This window comes from Anser brachyrhynchus (genome assembly GCF_964034855.1).
Source record: "Anser brachyrhynchus genome assembly, chromosome: 5".
In the NCBI taxonomy this organism is placed as follows: Eukaryota; Metazoa; Chordata; class Aves; order Anseriformes; family Anatidae; genus Anser; species Anser brachyrhynchus.
Genome location: NC_137699.1, coordinates 47,391,224 through 47,402,811, shown reverse-complemented (window position 1 = coordinate 47,402,811; position 11,588 = coordinate 47,391,224). Strand labels below are relative to the sequence as shown.

At 34.2% G+C, this 11,588-nt stretch overlaps 1 protein-coding gene across 18 annotated transcripts in view; it reads left to right on the top strand.

Annotated features, from left to right (window-relative positions):
* Nucleotides 1–11,588, top strand: part of LOC308196010 (uncharacterized protein) — a 380,840-nt gene that overhangs the window by 124,662 nt on the left and 244,590 nt on the right. The gene's annotated exons all lie outside the window — the stretch shown is intronic.

Here is an 11,588-nt window from a genome sequence, read left to right as displayed (position 1 = left end):
AACTATGCAGTGACTATACCTGTTTCCAGCAGACCAAAAGCACAACACAAAGCAAATCTTCCAAAGAGCACTTTACAATCTAACAAAAGGAGAAGAAATCTTGGTTTGGCTCAGATATGCACTTACAAGCTCATACTTGTATCTGAACATATTAAAGTTATTTACATATCCTGCATCTGCTCATTCATATAAAAAAATTATATTTTAACTTTTCTATTTTTATTGCACAACCTGGTAGAACCAAAATAAAGCAATGTTGTGTATATGGAAAATTTAAAAAAAAAAAGAAAAAGGAGAAAAACAAAATCTTCCTAAAATACATCATTTAAAAATAAGTAGTTTCCCTAAACATTATAAAAAATATTGCCTAGTAGAACTGGCAGAAGAGCGTTGCATGGTAGTAAACCATGGTGTGTTTCTTGCAGTACCCAAGGTTTTCTTTGAAATATATGTCTCTGGAATCCAGAAAATGATGTATTGTCCGAAAATCATAGCTTCTGGTACTTTGGTTGTGATAACAATGCCATGGTATTGGCATTGTATTAAATAGGTTACCACCAATTTAGTGTGTTACTGAGGATGCTGGCAGTTATTATGAAATGTATGGTTATTGCCAGCAGAGTCTATATTTGTTGACAAAGAGTAGGTAGATTACAAACGTTTCCAATAATGCCCCCTTTCTATTTCATAATTGTGTACTGTTGTGAAGTAGAGGAAAGACTAACAAACTAAGGCCAGACTGACACGTTCATCCAAATCAATTGGCTTATTAACAAAAGTCGGGGTAAAGGAGAGAGTTAAACCTGAAGTACAAAGAAAAGATTACTTAAAGAACAGAAATAAAACCCTCAAGAAACATGCTGCATGCCTCTTTTGCCTGCCATGCCACATCTTTTTGTGGAAGTGCTATTTTGAGATGCATATTTTGTGGGTTTGAGTTGGTGAAATGATCAGAGAAGTTTAGCTCCTGGCTGTTTTAGAACCCTGTTTTGGAACAACCTGACAGAAACGTTGAGTGAAATGAGAACAAGCTAGAGAACAAGCTAGAGGCATGGGGGGATGATGGCAGTGAAAATGAGCCCGTGCTGATACTAAAATTGCACCTTCATTTGGTGGCAGTGGACTTTTTCCTTACTTTGCCTTCCGTGGAGATAGAAGTGTTCTTCATGTTTTGTGCCAAGTTTCAGAAACACTGCCTAATAGCTTGCATTATAATTTGAATGAATTATGCCCCGAAAAATCTTAAGGAGTCCTGATAATAAAAAGAAGGCCCTCTACTCATTTTTAAAACCATCCATAAATTTCCTTGGCCATAAATTCTTCCAGATGTTTCATCATCACTTTGTGAATTTGAGACCTGCTTTAGATAGGAGCTTAATAAAGTGACTCAACCCCAAAGATACTAGCAACTGTGGCAGAAATTTGACCTAGATTTTCTTTTTCAGTTCCAACAGACTTAATTATTTTTCGGTCATTTTGCAAGATTTGTGGACTGTGTGGATTTACACAAATGTATTTACTGGTCTGAACTAAAGCTATTCCTAAAATATACTGCATGCAGAATGAATTTGGTTGCAATACAGCAGTGAGCATGTTGTATTACATGGAATACGATGACAAAAGTACAGAGTAAGACCCTTGAATCCTGCATTTTCCTTAAAATCTGCCTGGATTTTACTGGTTTCTTTGGGGGGCTAGAGGGGTGTTAAACTAGGAGAGAGTACAATTGTGTACCTTTTGTCTTTGTGAAAGAATAACTGGGAATCAATTATTGGAAGGAGAGTTTTATGGTAATATGTTATCCTTTGACCTTTTTCAACTAGACTTCTTAACAGAGAGGATGATCAGTACCTCTGATGTAAGTGTCCCCTGATACAAGAAGAAAATTAAGTGAAGTGTAGGATTTAACTTTTAAAATAAATATATTTGCCATAGAGCTTGAAAGTGATTTAGGTGTCTAAAAAAATCAGTGCTTTTGATATGATTTAGATGTAGGAGACATCTGTACAGGGCTAGTAGATATGGCATTATGTCCATCTGGATCAGTAGCTGGAAACCAGGGACAAATCCTCCATGTATAAACTCTCCCTAGATGCCTGGGTTCCAAAAGCAAAATTAAAAGTAAACAGAGGAAAGACCTTCTTAGTAACTAGGGACTACTTAAAAAAATATTTGAGGATCAAACTAGAGCTCTTGTTTTTTTTTTTTGGAGGGTAATTACTGACTTCATAGACAGAAATGTCCCTGACAATTTAATTAAAAAAGAAAACTACTTCATAGTATCAATAACTTGATTTGGTTGCCTAATTGTGTTATCAGTGTAAGGAAAATGTGTCTGGTGTGCAGTGTCAAAATACATTTGAATTGCTCTGTGAGGAAGCACAGAGTGTGGTGGAAGAGAGAGATGAAGTGTATGTCCTATCCTCAAGAGAAAACTGGTGGTATCAAAAAGTTTCCTGTTCTATTTTTGGGGTAAAGGATAATTTATTAATTAATTTATTTATTTATTTTTGTTTCCAATTGGGAATTAGTTACTAAGGTCAAGTTACTGTAAAGCCAAGAGGCGTTGAAGGCCTAAAGTATTTGTTATTTCTATCACAGGTAAGAATTTTCCTTATTCTCATTGTTTTCAACTCAACTAGTTTTTGCCTTTTGCTGGAGAAACTATACTTCTTCCTATGCTGGAGCAATTTTTTATTCCAATAGTTTTACTTTTTTTTTTTTAATTATTTATAAAAATATTTGTGTAGATTTAGATTTATTTAGGAAAGTTTGGGTAAACTGCAAATACCTTACATGTTAGGTAGGTCTTATTCTGAAGAATGGTATTACTTTTTAACCTTTACCTTCCTCCCTAGCAAATTGTCATTAATTGTGTGGACACTTACTGACAGTTCTTGTAGAAAATCATAAGGCTGAAATTACAGGAAGAGTTTATTATTTATCCCAAACATATGTATCTTTTATTCCTTTCAGTTTCCTAGTAGAATAATTTTTTGTCTCTCCATTTGGATCTGTGCCAGAAATCTTTGTCATCTCACATTTAGATTTTGGCAAGTTGAGAATATGGCTGTGGTACTTGACTTTGTTATTTAATACTTGTAGTGTTCTCAGCTACACTGATGAAGGCAAACAAAACTAATTTTATTTCCCTGAGAGAAATAAATCTCACACACTCCAAAATAATGCAAATAACCAATACCTTCGTTAGCCTTACCTTCCAGAGCCACAGATGTTTTCTCTAAGTTGTCAGATTTGTCCACTATGTTAGGAAAATTGGAGCCAGAAACTACCTGTGAAATATTACAATATTCTGTATGTCATGATGACCAATCCAGAGAAATAACCTTCACCATTTAAAAATGCAACATTTTCAAAACTTCATATTAATGCACTTCATATTGAAAAATATTGTAGCTAATAGCTCACTATTTTGAACCAAAGAAATTTCACTGATGTACAAAGATCATCAAGTGAGCAGTAACTAGATCTTAGGGTTTTTAGGTCCCAGGAGATGACCTAATCACTGAGTCATTGCTTTTTAACACTGTTAGCTTTCACATAAGTGTATGGTTCAGAATCAGCCTCTGGCGTATTGGTACTTAAGGCATTTATTATGATCCTAAATAGTAAAAAGCTTCTTAAAATGATTCTGCTAACAAGTAGGACTGTACAATCAAACTGATATTAAGTACTGTACGGCAAATTATTGAGAATGAACAATCTCTTCTTTTTGTGTAAGCAACATAACAGCTCTCCTCTAGCCCTAGGTAGGCTTTTAAAATTCAGATAATTCATTTGGTTGAAAAAAGTGTTTTTCTTTTCTTCTCATTTTCTTTGGGATCTCGGCATAAGTGGTTACTTCATCAGCATAGTGACTGTTTTTTAAACAAGATCACTATAAGCTTAGCTGAAGGTTGATGTACCATGAGTTTCTATCATGTCATAAATGGTTTATGACAACAGGGAAATGATCCTTAATAGCAGAATGACTCAAAAAAACTAAATCGAACTTCATCTCTAGGTTACTCTCGCTTCACTAACAGTAAAAGAAACAACCTCCTACCATGGGTGCTGGGAGTCATAGTCTCCCTAAGTGTTCAGAGTGCTTTTGCAACACAGAACTGAAAATATTAACACTTATAGGTTTTTCATGCTGATTAATGACGTGCAATATTTACTTTGAGGAACTTCAGACTTTGAATGATAATAGATAGAAAGTCAGAGATCCCACATTTTAATAATCAAATCCCTCATTCAAAACCATGAAGGTCATTTCAGATGGTGGTATATATTGCCACAGCTCCAGTGGAAGCTAGTTTTGAATTCTTGACTGAAGTCTGTGTTTTCCCTTCCCAGGCTTGTTCTCTACATATCAAGTAACAAGTAACTATAAGAATTGAGCTGTTATGTCTCCATAAATTCACTGCTAATAAAATCTTTTCAGATATGTTAAGGATAAAGATCCAATGCACACATATAGCTAAATTTCAAGAGAGAACAAAAAGAAATTCCATGAAGATTATGTGAATACTTTTTTTTAAACTAAATTTCTTAAGAACGTCTAGCGTTTGCTTTATCACCTTCATTCTGATAATGTTGCTGAAATAATTTATTTTCCTAATATATACACTTTCACCCCAGGTAATTGCTAAAATATTAGTTTTGCATTTACAGTTGTGTTTCCTAGCAGAAGGCAACTGTAAAACATTTTCCTTAGTACCAACTGTTACAAGTTAAATTTAGAAATAAAAGAAATCCCCTGTTCTCTATCTATCTATCTATCTATCTATCTATCTATCTATTTTAGTAGCATACTATAGTCTTTGAAAAAAAAAAAAAGGCTATTTTAATTAGAGTGGCTTTTGAACTTCTAATTGCCAGTTTAACAAATCTGCCTTTCACACTTTTGGTTGTGTCAACTGATCACGATTTGCTTTTGCCATTGTGGGAGCCCATCTTGCCAAGGCCTGTAACAACATTTTACTCTTCAGCACTCTTAATGTTCAGCTTTTAGTTCCTGGATGTCGTCCAAAACCACAAAATGACAGTTGTTTTCCAGGTTATAAACAAAGCTTTGAATCCATTAAAGACTCTTCTGCTGTTTCTTCTGTGACTTCAACAGTTGTATCACAGAAAGAGCCAGGCAAAGTTCCTTTGCTCCTCAAGAATGTGATACTTCATGGCTCATTTGTAATAGCATCTTCACAGAGCAAGTGTTTATAGCAGAAGCTAAGTGTAGCATCGTCATGTGGCATCTGGCAGTTTGTGATATAGAGCAAATAAAGTTGGTGATCATTATTCCCTTGAGCATTTTATGCAAGGAAGCTTAGTCTAAGCAACAATGACTTAAAGTTCCATGGGTTTCATGATGGAGAGGGTTGGCTTTAAATTATATATATCTGCAGCCAAATTCCTAAAATGTATAATAATCTTTTAAATCTCTTCCTTTGATCAAAATTCATGACAAAAAAAAAAAAAAAAAAAGAACTCAGCAGTGGCAGGGGGTTTTATAGGTGCTGAAACTGTACCCAGAAATGCTGAAACTGTACCCAGAATTGCTGGAAACCCCATAAAAATGGAAGGAAACCTGGTCTCTGGAGAGGAGTAGCACTGCATTTCTGTAAGCTCTCTGAATTGGTGAAAAGACAGCTCATCTTCACTATTATATTTATGTACAAAAAAACAGAATTAGGTAGAATAACTGCCTGTGAAATATGGAACTGGATGACTGTGAGAAACTAGAGGAAAGAACTTTAGAACTGTCAAATTAGTCAAAGAATCATGGAATTACCTTTCAACCATAAATTAACCCGAACTAACAAAAAAATTGTTATGGCCCATGTATCTCTAAAACGTTTGTTATTCCGAAAGAAGTTGATGGAAGCTGCATGGTGAAAGCCACTTAAAAACAGGGAAAATAAGTCAGGTAGGGAATAATTCTGTTTTGAGAAAGGAAATAAAATAAAATAAATTATTTTCTACTGTAGTGAGAGAAATAAAATTGCAAGTATTGCATAGTGAAAATATATTAGATATTGTCCAATATTCAGATGAATAGTTGTGGTTCTCAAATTCAGAGTTGAAAACAATCCTTGCCTTCCTTTGTCATTGGCAAGTATATGCAATAAACACCCCAGATTCACAGCTTTATACCGATAGACCACAAGTAAAACTCCAGACAGGATTTGTGGTGTTTCTTAATTTTGTGCCACTAATAATCTTAAATTCTAAAAAAGTTAACATGGGGCTGTTCATGTGCCTTTTTCTTCTCTGCTACAAAAGTGTACTGGATCTGGCTGGCATGGTATTTTCTTTATGGAAGCCTGCATGGTATTGTTTTAGATTTATGACTAAACCAGTGTTGATAACAAACCAATGGTAAGTTTTGTAGAACAATGCTTGTACAGTTTCAAGGACTTCTCTATTTCTCACTCTGCCCTTTGGTCAGTTGGTCACAAATGACCAAAGATTTATTCAGTGCTGCATAATGTCATGCTCAGCAATAAAAGTGGTCATTGGTCAGAGACTGGCTGGGCATTGATCTGTTTGTGGGAGGTGCCCCATGGTTGCTTTTGTGTTACTTTTTTCCCCCTCTTTCCTCTTTCCTCTCTTTCACTTATTGTCTTTGTCTTGACCCACAAGTTTGTCTCACTTTTTCTGTTCCTAGTAATAGAAATTTCTCTCGCCTGTCCCACCTGATGGGGGAGTGAGTGGCTGGGTGAGTTGCTGGCTGGGGTCAACCTACCACAAAAGGATTGCATTTAACAATAAACAGTTTGGAGTAAGAAAGTTGTCTCCCACTGATACAATAAACTCAACAAGAGAAGGTCAAATGAATGAATATGGACTCTGAATTTAAAGAACAAATAATTTATTTTCATGATATAGAAAGCACTAGGCTGAAAGTCTAACATAAGAAAGCTAGTTGTATCTTTATGTCCAGATAAAATAAAATAATCTTGCTGAATTATAGTCTTTGTCCTCTCTCAGTTCAATATTGCCTGAAAAATAAAAGTACCTTTCTGAAAATAATTGCACATTTTTGTGGCTATCTGCAGTGCTTCACTTTTCTGCTGCCCAGGAAATTTCTATCCTTTGCATATGAATCCCATTAGGTCTTTGTAATAGTAAGCAGGTGGTCTCTTTTGAGGGAGAATCTACTGTAGTTTAATGTATGTTGTCTGAGTTTAGAAATATAAAATCATTCCTTCTTGCTAAAGGAAATAAAAAGAGAAACGGAAATGTCAAATGTAAACCAATCAGAAACTATCCCTTACTCTGCCAGTTTGGAATTGTTATAAGTAAGTAATTGTTATAAATATTGTGCACTTTAATAAAGAAAACTACTAAAACAAGTTCCCACAAGAATAAAAATAAATGCTATGTAAATTACATCATAATTCTTCATCTTCATACCTCATAACCTGAGACAAACAGTATTAGAGAAAGATTAATGCTTGATAAATCAAAAGTATTAAGAAACCAAGACTCACTTTTCCTTCAGGTTCACAGTTAATCTGAAGCACCATCTTTTCTGTGATACAATTCTGAAGAAAAATAACTGTTAATCTTCGCTCAAATATTGCACAGAGCCCTTCTGATATGTGCAGGTACTTAACAATTTTGTTCCAATTTGGCTTAGTATGATTTTTCTTGAGACAGAGAAGAAAATAATCTCTAAGAAAATGGTGCTTTTTTTCCAAAGGAATAAAACCAGGATTGAAGGCAAGGATTTCAGCCTTGCATTGGGAATATATTATGATATTTCTAAAGAATTTTTACTGTGAGATGGAGTGAGAAATTATGTGACAGAGGAGATCATCTGCATTTACTATAAATAGACAGCCATTTTCTCAAAGTAAGGTCTTAAGTAATGCTGAAAGCTACATAGAATTGCTCCTTGCAAATGGAAACTATTTTATTTTTTTTTTGGAAAGGTATTCTTTTCCAGGGTATATTTCGCTAAGATTGTTTGTTTAGGAAGTATAATCTTAAGCATTTTTTGTTGACAATGCAATCAGAAATTTCATCAATATATCTGTTTTATTACTGTATTGCTGTGGCACTCTGCATTAACTTGAAATAATATCTGATTACTTTCACAAAGAAATGAAGTTTGAATACTGAAAAAAAACAAATTAGAATAATTGTAAAGCATGCATTTGGGAAACTGATTGTTAATAGTTTGTCACCTGTGTGGAAATTATAATACGTTCAACTAAAATATATTGTCTGACACAGGTAATGTTACAGTATTTTAATAACTTAGAGAAACAATCATTTTATTTACAGTTTCTATTGGGTGGACTATGCTTGTCACTCAAGGGTGTGAAGTCAAAGCTTAGAGTCTGGACTTTCAGTTGGGGATTGTATGTTAGTATAATGTAAAGCTGAAACAATGGAGCCCATTGTAATTTTCAGACCCCTCATGGTTTGGAGATGCTCAGATGTCATCTTACCAAAACACAGGCCCAAAAGAGCTGAGAGCAGAAAACATCTCCCTTATTAGCCCTGTTGCAATGAAAAGGGTCAAAATCTACTCCATTTTGATTGCTAACTTGCACCATAGAGTGTTTGAATTTTAGCATGTCTACAGTCATAGTAAGATTCATACAGTATTGTAGAGATCATCTCCGTTTTTGAAAAGAAAAACTATGAATTATTAATACAGCTGTCAAATACTTTGACAATACCTTATCTCTGGTAACTCTTAAGTAAAACAGCCAGTCATTTGCTTGCACTGAATAATTTCTCTACTTCATATGAGTAAACAAACAACTTTTTTTTGTGAGATGTAAGAGTTTTCAAAAGATTGAGTTTACTTACTGCAAGGATATTGAACTGTGACAAAAAAGTCTTTGCTTTTTCTGAACACAGACAAAATAAAAGAGTCTGATCTTTCATAAAAACTGAAGTGTTAAAAGAACTTTTTCTCTGTGTACTAGTCAGTAACTAGCTAAGCTTTCTATCTGAAAACAAACAAACAAAATCTTTGCAGAAATAAATCCCATACACCATTTCTATGGAGAAGGCCTTCATATGCTATTTGGCTTTAGCTGGACTAAAAGCTATAAAATGCTGGGTGTTTTTTTGCTAGATGATGACCAGAATTACAAAAGTATTTGAGTGTCTGAAGATGGGTCCAGGAAGGAAATCCATGGGATATTTCAACACTGATGAAATTCTTTGATGTCTAACAGTACTGAAATTAGTTCTGATTTAAGAACTTCATTCAAGATAAAGGAGAAAGTACACTGCTGGCACTTTGTTTTACCATCAATGATCTCTCTGTCACTGTCAGAATCAGGTGATATGCTACCAACAAAATTGCTTACTCATGGCAACAGTAATTTTGGATCTCAATCGGTTTCTTCGGTTTCTTCCTTAAGTAGGATAAGCAACAGGAACTGCTAATATCTACCCAAGGTCTCTGCACTACTCAAAAAACATGGTTGAAACAAATTTACAAAGAAGAAAAAAGCAGTCTAGACTGCTTAAACAGGTACTGTATTTCTGTGGAGATTCAATGAAGAGCTGTAGCCAAAAGAAATGAACAAGCTGTGAAAACATGAGGCAGTACTGAAGACAATAAGAAAATCCTGAATCAGCAATATGGATATTGATGGGCACTAAGAGCCATTCTTTAATTTGTATTAATGCAGCAACTAGTATAGTTCCTTTTTGGAAGATTCATTATAACCGGTGCTCAGAGATATCAAGAAAAATGATATATTTTACTTTGAAAAAATGTTATATTTTACTCACATCTCCAAAATGACTTTTTTTTTCCTGATTTTTTATATTTAATTAAAAAAACCCACCCCCTCCTACATATAAGTGCAGCAAGTGTAGAGTTTTCACTCTGCCACTCTCTTATACCTGTGAAGATTTGAAATATTTTTGTGAAATTTAAGTTTAACTTCATAGGAAATATACACTGCGTTAAATATAATATACTTGCTTCAAACATACCTCTCGAACAGTTGGTGGCAAAAAAGGTTTGGAAAATGTGCTGAACAACTAATTTTGCTTGGTCCTTCATGTAAGCAGCTCATTGCCCATTTTTTTCAAAAGTTATATCATGTTTAATCATGAGAAATTTTTGTTTCCTGGCACTCTAGTTAAAAACACCCATGAGTAAGTCTAAGATATTCTTAATTCATTGATGAATTTGAAAAACAACAACAACAAAAAATTACTTTATGTTGCATGAATTATTATTTTCATTCCTCGATGACAGCTGTCATTGGATTTTGGCACTTTTTTCTGGTATAGTATCCTTAATTTTTTGTTGTTGTTTTGCTTATTTTTTAATGAATTGGGAAAAAAATGTTAAAAACATGGTTCTAAGAAAAACATAGAAAGTCTTTAACATTATAGAAACATATTTTATTGACTTCATTTCCTCCATTTAAGCTATTTGACCAGCTTCAGAAGAATGAGCAAGACATATCAATGGTTCTGATTTTTTTCTAAAATAACTTAATTAAACCAGAAATTTTAATTCCAAGTCTGTGTTACTTCTATAGATTAATCAAGAGACTTTGCCTTTGAACAGTGTTTTTCCTTTACTTTCCATACTGTTAGATGTATTAATTAACTAAAAGGTGATTTGCTGGTCATGATGATTTTTTTTTGACTCTGCTTTCAGAACAAGAAATCGACCCGTGGGCAGTGGAGTGTGTACAGTATGTGTGGGAGGAAGGTAGAGATAAAGATGCTCTTTAGGAAATCAGAAAGTATATTAAATTGGTTTTCGCTTCACCTGAGTTATTCCCTTTCCTTGTTCCTTACCTTGGTTGCCAAGCCAGGAGGAGAAGGGAAGGGGAGGTAAATTCAAGTATTTATGAATATTATTACCTATGAATATTTCAATTTAAATAATGTGCAGCAATACCTGCCAAACTGGGAAACACGGAGGCATAAGGTAAGGAAAAAAACAACACAACATCAATGGCAGCAGCTCATGGCAAACCGAAATGCCTAATAAGTAGCTGTCAAAGCAGAAAGTCAAAGCAACCAAGTGCTCCTGCACAATAATGGATTAATCTGCATAAGAGAAGAGGGTTAGCATAGATATTTGAAAGAAAAAAAAAAAAAGAAGACAAGAAAATATTCCCTTTGAAAAATCGGAGACTTAGCCACTATTAAAGAGGAAGATTCATGCAAAACACCCTGTACCTTAAGTTTTCACCTGTCCTTGTACCCCCGTTGTAACCAAACTAGTGTATGTTGGCAATATACATGTACATGTATTTTTTTTTAAATTGGCAACATGAATTTTATTCTGTTGGATATTGACAATGTCGTACACAGTTGAAAAGTACACAGGCAAAAACATAAAGGACTGAACCCTGAAGAAATGAATACAATTTGAAAAATTTTCCTTCATTTTTTTCAGTGCAGTTCTTTCCTTAATTTGTGGTATTGGACAACTCAGTTCATTTTTATGCTAACAAAATCAATTTTAGTGCTGAATTTAGAGGTCAAGTTGCATTTCTTAGGATCTCAGGATCTTGAGCATATGCAATCCTGTTGAGTCTAAAATCTCAAATATGCTGAACTGACATCAAGACAAAGAAGAG